A 13,576-nucleotide genomic window follows, 5' to 3' on the forward strand; every position below is an offset into this window, starting at 1 on the left:
ACTATTAGATAGGGGCCAAGGGTACTAGCTGCTAGTGCAAGGGTCTAGGGAACTACTAAAGGGGCGGTGAATACCGCACAACGTGGCTGGGCTAATATATGCCTTCGGGCAGATAGCCCAGTACCAACCTATGAACCTATGAACCTATCAGCCTGACGAGTCTGATATGCAAAGCTATGGAATGCATCATCACGGACCTAATAAACAAGGATATAGGGAATCTCCAAACTCTGGATCCCACACAGTTTGGTTTTGTGAAGGGTAGAGCATGCCTACTCAACTTGGTCAACTTCTCTGAGTGAGTCACCAGAGCTGTGGATGAAGGCAAGGATGTTCATACAGCCTACCTTGATCTGGCCAAGGCTTTTGATACCACTCCCCACTCAGAAATCATAGAACAACTCATTAAGCTTGGCATCAACCCCTATATCACTAGGTGGGTTGCAAACTGGCCCACAGACAGAACCTACAGCATGAAAGTAGCTGACTCCAAGTCAGACTGCCGATTAGTCACAAGTGGAGTCCCACAGGGTTCGGTCCTGGGTCTTCTCCTGTTTGGTATCTACTTCTCTGAAGTCCAGGCCAACACTCAGGGACTCTGGCTGACAAAGTTCACAGGCAATTGCAAGTTGGGAGCTATTACTAACTCCCCAAGTGATGTTGACATCCTACAAAATGGCCTCACTGTGACCAATGACTGGTGTCAGGACCATGGCCTTAAGCTCAATGCCAAGAAATGTGACATCATCCCCTTTGAGAAAAACCTGGTTCCCATGAATTACCACATTGATGGTAGTCCATTGAACACAGAAGGCATTATAAGAGATCTGGGAACACAGGTTGACAGCAACATCTCTTTTGCTCACCACATTGCCACTGTGATAAAAAGTCCTTCTAAGTGGCAAATCTCATTACTAAGGGTTTTCCATCCAGGAAGAAAGAGGTCATTGTCTCCCTCTACTCTTCCCTCATTAGGTCAATCATTGAGTACAATGCCCCATTTGGCATGTACCTCGCTAGACATCTGCAACAACTGGACAGGCCGCAAAAGTACCTCACAAAGAGGATCCTAGACCTTAAACACCTATCCTATATGGACAGATTCAAAAAACTCCAACTATTCTCTGTCTCATATCACCTACTTAAAGGAGATCTCTGCTTGACTTACAAAGCCATGTCTGACCCAGCTCTGTTAGAAATGCTACATCTAAAGAAATCCCAATCCCTCCACACCATACACTCCAGAGACCTCCACCTCATTACCACAATTAAAAGAACATGCTGGAGGGAACTGGTTCATAACCCAGAGACTGCCCATGCTATGGAACAGACTTCACATACATGTCAAGCAGAGCACCTCGCTGACCCTCTTCAAGAGAAATCTTGATGAGTGGATGGGAAAGTACAGTTGTGTAGACTTACCATAAATGTAGATGTTCGAGTGTATTCACTGTTGCAGTCATCACATTTGGGTTATCTGCTTGCAGATAGCCCTCAGTCAGCCTGATTATCAAAGTCTTGGGTCCTGTGTCGGTTGCTGTTTCATCTTCCAAGACATCAGGTAGTCAGTGGTATAAAGCATGCAGTCAATGCCATTACATCGGTTTTTCTTGCCCCAGATGTCAGATGCCCCCATAATGGGAAGCAGTTATATACAAGGTTCCACCTCCAACAAAAAAGCAAATACACCAAAAAGCTTTAAGCATAGTAAACAAGAATAGACGTACAGTCAATAGAAGTCAGGGGGTGGAGGGAGGGTAACGAGGACTGCAACAGTAAATACACTCAAACATCTACATTTATGGTAAGTGTACACAACTGCACTATGTTCTTCGTGTTTCACTGTTGCAGTCATCACATTTGGGTAGATTCCCAAAACTAAGGATGGGAGGAGGAAATTAGATAGCATTAGGACCAGCTATAAGGCCCTGCAAGACTGCAGTGACAAAACCAGCTCTAGATTTAGAAAAAATTGGCAAGTGGTAATGCTTGGTGAAGGTATGTACAGAACTCCAGGTAGCAGCTTCTAGGATGTCCCTGGTAGGGACACCTCTGAGAAAGGTTGTAGAGGTAGATGCAGCCCTGGTTGAATGTGGTCTAATCCCCTACGGGTAGGTTTTCCCTGGTGCTTATAGCAGAAATGAATGCAGTGGCCACTTAGAAATGGTTTGCTTTGAAATGGCCTTCCCCTCTGCCCCTGCAGCAAATGCAACCAGCAGCTGTTCAGATTTCCTGAGAGGTTTAGTCCTGTCCAAGTAAAATCTAAGTTGTCTGTGCATGTCCAGTGAGTGCAGTATTCATTCCCCTTGTTCTGTGGATTAGAAAAGAAGGTAGGCAAATGAATGGACTGATTAAGGGCCACACTGGATACCACCTTGGGCATGAAGGAGGGATTGGTCCTGAGGGACACCTTGTCCACATGAAAGATGATGAAGGGCTCCACTGCCATGAGTGCCTGTAATTTAGACACTCTTCTTGCTGAAGTGATGGCTAGAAAGAAGGCTGTTTTCCAAGAAAGGAATTTCAACTCTGCATTTGCAGCTGGCTCAAAGGGAGGTAGAGTGAGTTTTTCCAATACGAAGTTGAGGTCCCAGGCTGGAGTAGGGGCTCTCCTGGGTGAAGTTTTTGGCCCCTCTGAGGAACTGCTTCAACAGTGGATGAGAGAAGAGGGGTGGATTTGTATTGTAATGAGCTGAAATGGCTGAGGCATGAATTTTAATGGAGGAAAAGGAAAGGCTCTTGTGAAGCATCTCGGTAAAGTATTGAAGAATCTGGGGTAAATTGGGCACTGCTGTACCCATCCCCTGAATTTGGCTCCAGGAACAGAATCTTTTCCATTTTTCAGCATAGGATTTTCTAGTACTAGGCCTCCTTGCCTCCAGAATGACATCCATCACTTGTTTACTGAGGGATGGTAACGGAGAGATCAGGTAATTAACCAGGCTGCCAGGTTCAAGGTTTGAAGCTGTGGCTGCAGAATCTGGCCCTCCTGCTGGGACAGCATGGTAGGGATCTGAGGCAGGTGCCATGGTGTCAGCAGTGACACACTGCGCAAGAGGGAGTACCAGTGTTTGCATGGCCAGTCTGGTGCAATCAGTGTTGTCCTTGGTTTGTCCTGTTTGATCTTTAGTAGTACATTGGAGAGGAGAGGCACAGGGGGAAAGGCATAAACTTTTTCCAGGTGAAGGACAGGGCATCCACTTTCCAAGCTTGTTTGTGGGGAGTCCTTGTGCAGAATTTGTCCAATTGGTAGTTCTGGGAGGAGGCAAACAGGTCTATCTCTGGGCTCCCCCATTTGTTTCCCAACATGTTGAATATCTTTGGTTCCAGTTTCCACTCGTGTGGGTCCATGAGATTTCTGCTTAGGTCATCTGCCAGTGTATTTAGCTTTCCTGGCAGGAAGTGAGCCTGCAGGCACACTTGGTAGCTCAAGGCTGTGTTCCACAGAACCATGGCTAGTCTGCAGAGAGGGTATGAGTGGGTTCCTCCCTGTTTGTTTATGTACCACATAGCAGTGGTGCTGTCCGTCTTTACCAATAATTGTCCTGGAAGAATGTGGTCCTTGAAGGCTGTCAGTGCATTCTGTACAGCTAACATTTCTTTTTGATTAATATGCAGGTGCATTTCACTTGGGTTCCATTTGCCCTGAATGCACTTTCCTGCCAAGTGAGCCCCCATGCATAGTCTGATGCATCTGTTGTTAGGGCTTGGGCGGCAGGGGGTAGAGTGAATGGCAGTCCCTTGTTTTGGAGGCAGGCCTCTGCCCACCAAAGGAACTCTATCTGTAGACAAGGTATGATAGGAATCATTGATTTTAGATCCTGAGAATGTTGACACCATAGGCTTTTTAGATACCATTGTAGTTTCCTCATTTGCAGTCTTGTATCTGGAATTAGTAGAATGCAGGAGGCCATGAACCCCAGGGCTTGCAGTATTTTCCTTGCAGATAGCTGTGTCTTTGTGGCCATTGTTTGAAGTAGGCTGTCAAATGAACTTGTTTCTCTGGCGTGAGGTAGGCCATCTGGGAAAGTTGTATTCAAGTTTGCTCCCAGGAATACAATTTGCTGGCAGGGAACAAGATGGGATTTCTTTTTGTTTATGGTGTACCCCAGAGAAGTTAGCAATTTCTTTACAAATGCCAGATGATTCAATAGTATGTCCTGGCTTTCTGCCTGAATTAGATAATCGTCCAGGTATGAGTATATCTGAATATTTCTTTGCCTGCAAACAGCAATGACTGGAGTTAGGCACTTTGTGAATACCCTGGGTGCAGTAGATAAGCCAAAGGGCAGTGCAGAGAACTGATAGTGCATGTAGCCTGCTCTGAAGCGTAGGTATCATCTGCAAGACTCCCTTATTGGGATGTGCAGGTAGGCTTCCTTTAAATCCAGTGTTGCCAACCAGGCATCTTTGCCTAGCATAGGAAGCAGCTGATGAAGAGTTAATATCTTGAATTTTGGGACTACCAAAAATAGACAGGTCCAGGATAGGACACCAGGAATTGTCTTTTCTGGGTACCAGGAAAAGTCTTGAGTAGAAACCTTGTCCCCATTCTTCTTCTGGGACAGGCTGAATAGCCCTAATGCTTAAAAGAGAGAGAACATGCTTTTGAGCCTCCGCCCACTGATTTGGGGGTAGATTTGGCCAACCGTTTAGGGTTGGTAAGGAGTGGAAGTGGAATCTCTATCCTTGGGAAACTATATTTAAAACCTATTTGTCCTGGGTAATGAGTTCCCAATTTTTTGCCTGCAGGGCAATCTTGCCCCCCTAAAGGAACAGTCAGTTGAGCAGGGCTTGGAAGGTTTCAGGTTAAGTCAGTGAGACAGTTTACCGTAGGGGGAGTCTTACTACTTCCTGCTTTGGAAGTGGGAGCCCCCCACTGCTTAGTCCTGTGAATCCCTTGGGACTGCAGCCTGGGTGTTCTGCTGGTTCTGGGTTTGGACTGAGAAGGCCTGAAAGAGGCATGAAAGGACCAATTCTTAGAGGACCAATGCCTGCTAAATCTGGGAGGCTGTACTTGCAGGAAATCTTTAACAGTTTGCATAGATTTAGCTTTTTCTTACATCTTTTTAAGTACTTCTTCTGCTTTGTTGCCAAACAGGAGGTCTTGGTTTAAGGGAGCATCCAGCAATTTAGCCTTAACATGATCTGGCAAAGATTGCTCCTTAAGCCAAGCATGCCTTCTAAGTACAGACCCAGTGACAGCAGCCCCGCCAGATGCCTCTAATGAATCAAAACCACATTGCAAAGTATGTTTTCTAACTTGTTCAGCAGAATGCATTAAATCCTGTAAATCTTTATTTTCAGCACAGTCAGAAATCAACATCAATTTCTGTTTAAGCAATCCAATAATATGCTGCTGATACTTTAACATATGAAACCGGCAGTTTAAGGCCCTAATGGCCAAGGTCGCAGCAGTGTATACCTTCTTACCCCATCTATCCAGCGCCCAGGAATCTCTATCAGAGTGGGTAGGATTTTGGGCAGTAGTAGCCTTAATGCTCTTGGGTCCCTGAGAAATGGTTTCAGGATCCGCAGTAGGATTTTTAAACAGGAACTTGTGGGAGTCCAGTAACCTTGTAATACCTATCAGGTTTTCTGGGAGCAGGAGGTAAAGAGTTGGGGCCAGGCTAGATTCCAAGAAGGCATCATCAACAATGTCCAGTACAGGAGGTATAGCTAAAGGCTGGATTGGGGCAGAAGTAAGAAATCCCTAAGTCTCTTTTTGGAGTCAGAGTAATCCTGGCTTTCCCAGTGAAAATGCTCCCTAAGAGTATGCAAGGTTTCACCAAAAGAAAAATTCTCTGAAGGGGAAGCAGAGGGAATGGAGTCCTCTGCATCAGAATCCTCATAGCTAGATAAGGTTAAATCCTGGTCATCAGTGGAAACAGAAATTTCAGAGTCCTGATCTGAAGAATCAAAAGGAAAATCAGTCCTAGGTCTCTTAGAGGGGGAAGAGTGGCTTCCCCTGATTAGGGTAATAAGGTCTTCAGCCATTCTTATAATTTGTTTTCTGGCATAGGGGCCTGACCATGCGGTCTGGGCATTGGTTTTCTAGGCATGGATTGAGTTTTAGGCCTTGAAGAAAAAGATGGCGTTGGTTTAATATGCAAGTCAGTAGGCCTGAATACACCCTCAGAAGCCGGTGCCTGCACAGCGGCTCCAGAGCCATCCAAAGTAGAGACATCCGCAGGTTCCACAGTTGAGGAAGCAACTCGCTGCATACCAGACTCCGAATGGGTCTCAGTAGAGGCCTGTGAATATGAAGTAGTGGGTATAAGGGGCTGCGAAAGCACCTCACTGAGTACCGCAAACTAGCAATTAGCTTAGGAGTAGCACTGTAGGCAGCTTTGGACCTATGCGGTCTGTCTCTGTCTTATCTTTGCGTTTTTTCAGAATGTTGGTAGTCGGGTGGCTTACCAAAGCCATTTCTGGATAATTGAACAGAGTACCAAAATATTTAGAAGCAGAAATGAACCGACAACGAATAGTTCGAGGTTTGAATAAGGCACAAAACTGACAGCAAGGTATGTCGTGGTCTGGGCCTAAGTAAGGAATGCAGTACAAATGAAATTCTTTATGAGGTATTTGCTTTCCACAAGAAATACAATTGTTAACTTTTACTGACATCGGTTTAGGGCAAGAAAAAGGTTCCCCAACGGGGTACTTGGCTTAGTTGTAGACTTCAGTTCTGAAACTTGAAAATGAAACTTTCAAGAGTTGGCCGACAGGCACTTGCAAACTGCTTCTGCTTTGGGCACCGCATGGCAAGAAAGACTGATGCAATGGCATTGACTGCATACTTTATACCCCTAACTACCTGGGGTCATGGAAGATGAGGCAGCAACCGAAGCAGGACCCAAGACTAATAATCAGGCCGACTGAGGGCTACTGCAAGCAGATAACCCAAATGTGATGACTGCAACAGTGAAGCACGAAGAACATCAGAAAATTCACCCCCTGGGATAACACCAGTGGCTCTACTCAACAAAGGCACTGGTAACTAAGGTCAGGTGGCACTGTGCCAGGTTAATCCTATGGTTAGGCTTGTAAAGGCCCCAGGGCCATTAGCCTAGTACACACCTATGAACCTGTGAATGGCACACAGCAACAATTATACTACTCCACAAAGGGGGAACCACCACGGACTTGGGAACTATCGCCATATTAGCCTGATGAGCCTGGTATGCAAGGCCATGGAATGTATCATCATGGAACACATAAATAAAGACATCGGTAACCTCCAAACTCTGGACCCCACCCAGTTTGGGTTTATGAAAGGCAGATCATGCCTCCTGAACCTGATCAACTTCCTTGAAACAATCACCAAAGCTGTAGATGAGGGTAAGGCAGTTCACACAGCCTATCTTGACCTCACCAAGGCTTTCGACACCATCTCCCATTCTGGAATTATAGACAAACTCACTAAACTGGGTATAAATCTATACGTCACAAGATAGGTTGCCAACTGGCTCACTGACAGAACCCACACTGTAAAAGTTGCAGACTCCAAATCTAACTTCAAACCAGTGACAAGTGGAGTACCACAGGGTTCAGTCCTGTGTCCTCTCCTGTTTGGTATCTACTTCTCTGAAGTACGGGCTAACACTGAGGGCCTCTGGCTGATGAAGTCCACAAATGACTGCAAATTATGTGCCATAGTTGAATCCCCAAATGGTGTGGACATCCTACAAAAGGGCCTCACTGAGACAGATGCCTGGTGTCAGAGCCATGGCCTCAAGCTCAATGCCAAGAAGTGCATTGTCATCCCCTTTGGTAAAACTCTGTACCCATAAAATATCACATAGGTGGCAGTCTACTTAACGCTGAAGGTGTGATAAGAGACCTTGGGACTCAGGTGGACAGTAGTCTCTCCTTTGATAATCACATCACCACAGTAGTCAGGAAATCCTTCTACATGGCACACCTCATCACGAAAGGGTTCTCATCCAGGGAAAAAATAGGTCATTGTTCCCCTCTACTCGGCTCTTATTAGACCCATTATAGAGTACAAAGCCCCTTTTGGAATGTACCTCACAAGACATCTGCAACAGCTGGAAAGGCCACAGAAGTACCTCACAAAGAGGATTATCGGCCTCAAACAGATGCCCTAAGCTGACCGTCTCAAAAAACTCCAGCTTTACTCCATAGCATATCACCTACTCCGAGGTGATCTCTGCCTAACATACAAAGCTATGTCAAACCCAGAGCTGTTGGACATGCTACACCTAAAGAAATCCCTATCCCTCTGAGCTACACGCTCTAGGGACCTAAACCTTGTCACCACAATAAACAGAACATGCTGGTGGGATAGATTCCTGTCCCAGAGACTTCCCATACTCTGGAACAAAGCTACCTATCTATGTCAAGCAGAGATCCTGATTAGCACTCTTCAAGAAAAATTTTGATGAGTGGATGGGAAATAGGAAATTCACCCCAGGGATCACTTCTGTGGCTCCGCTAGACAGGGGCACAGGAAAATAGCTTTCATGGGTGTCGAAAGTCAGAGAACCTTGTTCGCTAGGCTTACATAGGCCCTTGGGCCGATAGCCTAATACCTACCTATGAACCAATAAAGGTGAAACGTTCACACAGTAATAGGATGGTAACTCATAGTTAGGATCATTCAAACAACTGTAAAGGTGAAACTTTCACATAGTTTCTGAAGATACCTTGAAGGAGGGAGATGGTAACAAGACTTGGTCTTCAGTCTAGCATGCAGTATTGCATCATCAGGGTTCTCTGGCCAAAGGAAAGTATGTGACCCTTGTTTGCTGATATAATATACAAAAGTTAAGGTGTCCAAGTGATTGAAAAAAAACATCTAAGGTACACTGCTCCTAGAAGAACTGTAAGACATGCAGAAATAGTGCAAACTTCAACACACTGATGCAAAACATCCTCAGACTAGGATCGTATGCAAGTACACTACAAAAGTCACCAAATGCATGATATGTGAGTATCTGTGGTCAAGGAACTGTTGTACAGAAAATAACAGAAGGTTCATTGGTGTTTACTAGACTAACGACCACAAGGGCATTTTTAAGCCTAGCCATGCATCCCAAATCTCTGACAAGTTCTAATAACCTTGATAAGTGTAAGCATGGGCCTGGGAGATGAACCATTTACAGGTTACCTCTGTCCATTAGAGACACAGGTGCCAAACCAAGGATGAACTTCTGGTTTCCCATCCAATTGTCCAAGTTGCACTTGAACTGAGTTAGGGGGAACTCTGCTTCATAATGGATGGTGAACCTGTTCCATAGATGGGGTAGTCTCTGGAATACATACCTATCTCTCCAGCAGGTCCTATTTATACCACAGGCAAGGTTTAAGTCTTTAGAACAGGTAATTCTGGTGTTGTTTGTTATGTGGATATGCAGGAAGTCCATCAGAGTGGGGTCTGACAATGCCCTGTATGCCAGGCGTAGATCTCCCCTCAAAAGCCTGTAGGAGACAAAATATAGAGATAAGGCCTTGAGGCAATCTGCATAGGACATATTACTTACACCCACTACTCTTTTAGTGAGGAACTCTGTGGACATTCCAGTTGTTGGATATTCTTGAAAATAATGTATTTCTTTTTGAAGGAGACTTTTTTCTACAAAAGGTTGGCGTGGCTATGGGCACAGCTTGTGCCAATAGTTACGCCAACTTAACTTTGACCCAATGGGAACAGACAACCATTTTAGCTCCAAATAAAGTGACCATATTGCATGGTATGTCTGTTTTGTGGACGATGTCTTTATGCTTTGGAAAGGAAATAATATGGAACTTGAAGAATTGATTACCTATTGAACAAGAGTACTAATTTTCTAAAATTTAGTTATAAATGTTCTACAACTGAAATAGATTTTTTAGATGTGCTCCTTATTAAATCTGATTTGAATCAGGTCCATAGTAGTATTTACAAAAAACAACAAGAAAGAATGCACTACTACACAGAAGCAGTACGCATCCCAGGCATATAGCACGTAATGTGCTTAAAGGACAAGTCTACAGGACACTTAGACCATATAGCACGTAATGTGCTTAAAGGACAAGTCTACAGGACACTTAGACCATATAGCACGTAATGTGCTTAAAGGACAAGTCTATAGGACACTTAGACCATATAGCATGTAATGTGCTTAAAGGACAAGTCTATAGGACACTTAGACCATATAGCACGTAATGTGCTTAAAGGACAAGTCTACAGGACACTTAGACAATATAGCACGTAATGTGCTTAAAGGACAAGTCTACAGGACACTTAGACTGCACAATTATGACTTGGAGGCACACAATGCCCTGGTTAAGTTTAAACAGGATTTTTTGCAGAGGGGTTATTCTGAAAAAGAAATAAACACCACTATAACTGAAGCATGGAGACTGAGGAATAATAGATGTAAACCATATTATAAAGATACAGCTGTACATGAATGTGAAATTCAAGGGGTAGATGCACATTTGAATAATCACCCTAGGGTTATTTTTCAGTTCTCTAGTGACATCAATGAATATTGTGATGTCATTAAAAGAAATTGGCATATTTTACATACCAACTCTGACCCGAGAAACAAAATTGACAAAGAACCTTTATTCTCATTTAGAAATAATATGTCCCTTAAACAGCATCTGTGTAATAAAGATAGTAACCATACTAGGAGAATATATGAATCTTCTCGAACAGGAACTTTCCCTTGCAGAAATTGTTCTGCCAGTCAATATATTTATTCCAGCTATGTATATATACATCCCACTGGAAAATTTACTATAAATGCTAAATACTATGCAGATTGTCGTACGTCAAATATAGTTTATTTTGCCTTTTGTCAGCAATGCCATGCTTTTTATGTAGGTAAAACGAATTGACTATTAAAAGATAGAATATTAGAACATAATAGAGACATCATAATCAAAAGTTGAGTAATGCCTTAGCAAACCATGTTATGACTACTGACAAAACACATATTCATACCTCTCAAGTGTACCTCATTACAAGGAACGTACCTCATTTGGGGTCTTAAAAAGTTCATGTTCCTCAAAGTTCCACATTGAAAGAGTCTGTCACACATTCAGTATTAGGATTTTTTTAAGTGAAATTTATGGTAAATAGAAATTAATCATATTAATTCATTAAAGGATCTTCTTTATAAGTAAAACCAGCATATTTTAACCATCCTATGACCTACCTAGTTGAAGTTGTTAGTAAGCCATTAGTATGTGTTCCACATTTTGCCCATTTGTTCCACATTATGAAGGCGAGTGTTCCTCATTTTGGAGATGGAAGGTTGAGAGCTATGCACATATTTTTTAAATTTTTTGTTATTCAATCATTGAATGTTAGCCCACGAGGGGGCGATATAGAAACTAAAGTTGAAGCATTGGAACAGAAATGGATTTTACTGTTGTATGCTGAAAAATTTCCAGGACTAAATGGTGCTTTTTCTGTGAAACCCTTTTTGAAACTCAAAAGGCTTAAACATTAGTTTTAGACAGAAGCATCTATCTACATATGTTTTTTTATATATATTTTTACAAGTTGTTTCTAAAATTTAAGTATGTGTGTTTTACTTGAATTGCATCTACTAATTTTATTACCTGATTGATTAATTAATTGGAACAAATTGGTTCTATTCATTCCTATTTAAACATTTGATGCATTTTAATTTTGGGACTACCAAAATAGACAGGTCCAGGATAGGACACCAGAATTGTCTTTTCTGGGTACCAGGAAAAGTCTTGAGTAGAAACCTTGTCCCCATTCTTCTTCTGGGACAGGCTGAATAGCCCTAATGCTTAAAAGAGAGAGAACATGCTTTTGAGCCTCCGCCCACTGATTTGGGGGTAGATTTGGCCAACCGTTTAGGGTTGGTAAGGAGTGGAAGTGGAATCTCTATCCTTGGGAAACTATATTTAAAACCTATTTGTCCTGAGTAATGAGTTCCCAATTTTTTGCCTGCAGGGCAATCTTGCCCCCTAAAGGAACAGTCAGTTGAGCAGGGCTTGGAAGGTTTCAGGTTAAGTCAGTGAGACAGTTTACCGTAGGGGGAGTCTTACTACTTCCTGCTTTGGAAGTGGGAGCCCCCCACTGCTTAGTCCTGTGAATCCCTTGGGACTGCAGCCTGGGTGTTCTGCTGGTTCTGGGTTTGGACTGAGAAGGCCTGAAAGAGGCATGAAAGGACCAATTCTTAGAGGACCAATGCCTGCTAAATCTGGGAGGCTGTAATTGCAGGAAATCTTTAATAGTTTGCATAGATTTAGCTTTTTCTTACATCTTTTTAAGTACTTCTTCTGCTTTGTTGACAAACAGGAGGTCTTGGTTTAAGGGAGCATCCAGCAATTTAGCCTTAACATGATCTGGCAAAGATTGCTCCTTAAGCCAAGCATGCCTTCTAAGTACAGACCCAGTGACAGCAGCCCCGCAAGATGCCTCTAATGAATCAAAACCACATTGCAAAGTATGTTTTCTATCTTGTTCAGCAGAATGCATTAAATCCTGTAAATCTTTATTTTCAGCACAGTCAGAAATCAACATCAATTTCTGTTTAAGCAATCCAATAATATGCTGCTGATACTTTAACATATAAAACCGGCAGTTTAAGGCCCTAATGGCCAAGGTTGCAGCAGTGTATACCTTCTTACCCCATCTATCCAGCGCCCAGGAATCTCTATCAGAGTGGGTAGGATTTTGGGCAGTAGCAGCCTTAATGCTCTTGGGTCCCTGAGAAATGGTTTCAGGATCCGCAGTAGGATTTTTAAAAAGGAACTTGTGGGAGTCAGGAACCTTGTAATACCTATCAGGTTTTCTGGGAGCAGGAGGTAAAGAGTTGGGGCCAGGCTAGATTCCAAGAAGGCATCATCAACAATGTCCAGTACAGGAGGTATAGCTAAAGGCTGGGTTGGGGCAGAAGTAAGAAATCCCTAAGTCTCTTTTTGGAGTCAGAGTAATCCTGGCTTTCCCAGCGAAAATGCTCCCTAACAGTATGCAAGGTTTCACCAAAAGAGAAATTCTGTGAAGGGGAAGCAGAGGGAATGGAGTCCTCTGCATCAGAATCCTCATAGCTAGATAAGGTTAAATCCTGGTCATCAGAGGAAACAGAAATTTCAGAGTCCTGATCAGAGGAATCAAAAGGAAAGTCAGTCCTAGGTCTCTTAGAGGGGGAAGAGTGGCTTCCCCTGATTAGGGTAATAAGGTCTTCAGCCATTCTTATCATTTGTTTTTTAGGCATAGGGGCCTGACCATGCGGTCTGGGCATTGGTTTTCTAGGCATGGATTGAGTTTTAGGCCTTGAAGAAAAAGATGGCGTTGGTTTAATATGCAAGTCAGTAGGCCTGAATACACCCTCAGAAGCCGGTGCCTGCACAGCGGCTCCAGAGCCATCCAAAGTAGAGACATCCGCAGGTTCCACAGTTGAGGAAGCATCTCGCTGCATACCAGACTCCGAATGGGTCTCAGTAGAGGCCTGTGAATATGAAGTAGTGGGTATAAGGGGCTGCGAAAGCACCTCACTGAGTACCGCAAACTAGCAATTAGCTTAGGAGTAGCATTGTAGGCAGCTTTGGACCTATGCGGTCTGTCTCTGTCCTCTCT

At 43.5% G+C, this 13,576-nt stretch overlaps 1 protein-coding gene across 2 annotated transcripts in view; it reads right to left on the bottom strand.

Moving 5' to 3' along the window:
• SHROOM4 (shroom family member 4) overlaps positions 1-13,576 on the bottom strand; it is a 1,399,869-nt gene that overhangs the window by 652,006 nt on the left and 734,287 nt on the right. The window lies entirely within an intron of this gene.

This window comes from Protopterus annectens, chromosome 15.part0 (assembly GCF_019279795.1).
Source record: "Protopterus annectens isolate FY-2018-M chromosome 15.part0, PAN1.0, whole genome shotgun sequence".
In the NCBI taxonomy this organism is placed as follows: Eukaryota; Metazoa; Chordata; order Ceratodontiformes; family Protopteridae; genus Protopterus; species Protopterus annectens.